Source organism: Penaeus monodon, chromosome 24 (assembly GCF_015228065.2).
Source record: "Penaeus monodon isolate SGIC_2016 chromosome 24, NSTDA_Pmon_1, whole genome shotgun sequence".
Taxonomy (NCBI): Eukaryota; Metazoa; Arthropoda; class Malacostraca; order Decapoda; family Penaeidae; genus Penaeus; species Penaeus monodon.
The window spans coordinates 39,555,293-39,555,748 of record NC_051409.1 but is presented as its reverse complement, the minus strand read 5'-3'; positions in this window follow the sequence as shown (position 1 = coordinate 39,555,748).

Here is a 456-nt window from a genome sequence, read left to right as displayed (position 1 = left end):
GTGTAATCCTTGAATAAGAAACATAAAAAAGAATATATATGACAAGAAAAATAAAAATAGATAATGATTGCATCAAAATGAACAAAGAAATATTAAAGGAAGAAAGAAAAGAAACGAATAAAAGACAAAAGAAAAGATACGAAATAAAAACAAGAAAACAAAGCAAAACAGAAAAAATGAAAAGAGGACGAAAACTTTCGTAATTAAGCAGTAAAGAAGGTAATTAAAAGTAAAACGAAAAAAAAAAAACAGAAAAGAAAAGAAAAAAATATTTATATATATCCAAAAGAGCAATAAACTTGTAAACAATTTGCATAAGAGATTAATCGGAATAAGAAACCGACATGGAGATTCCTTAAAGGCGAAACTCTATGGACGAGAGATACAAGAAAGGACCTTAGCGGTTAGCCAATAAACGCGCTCATCATCTTTATCAATTCTTTATTCACATCTAGA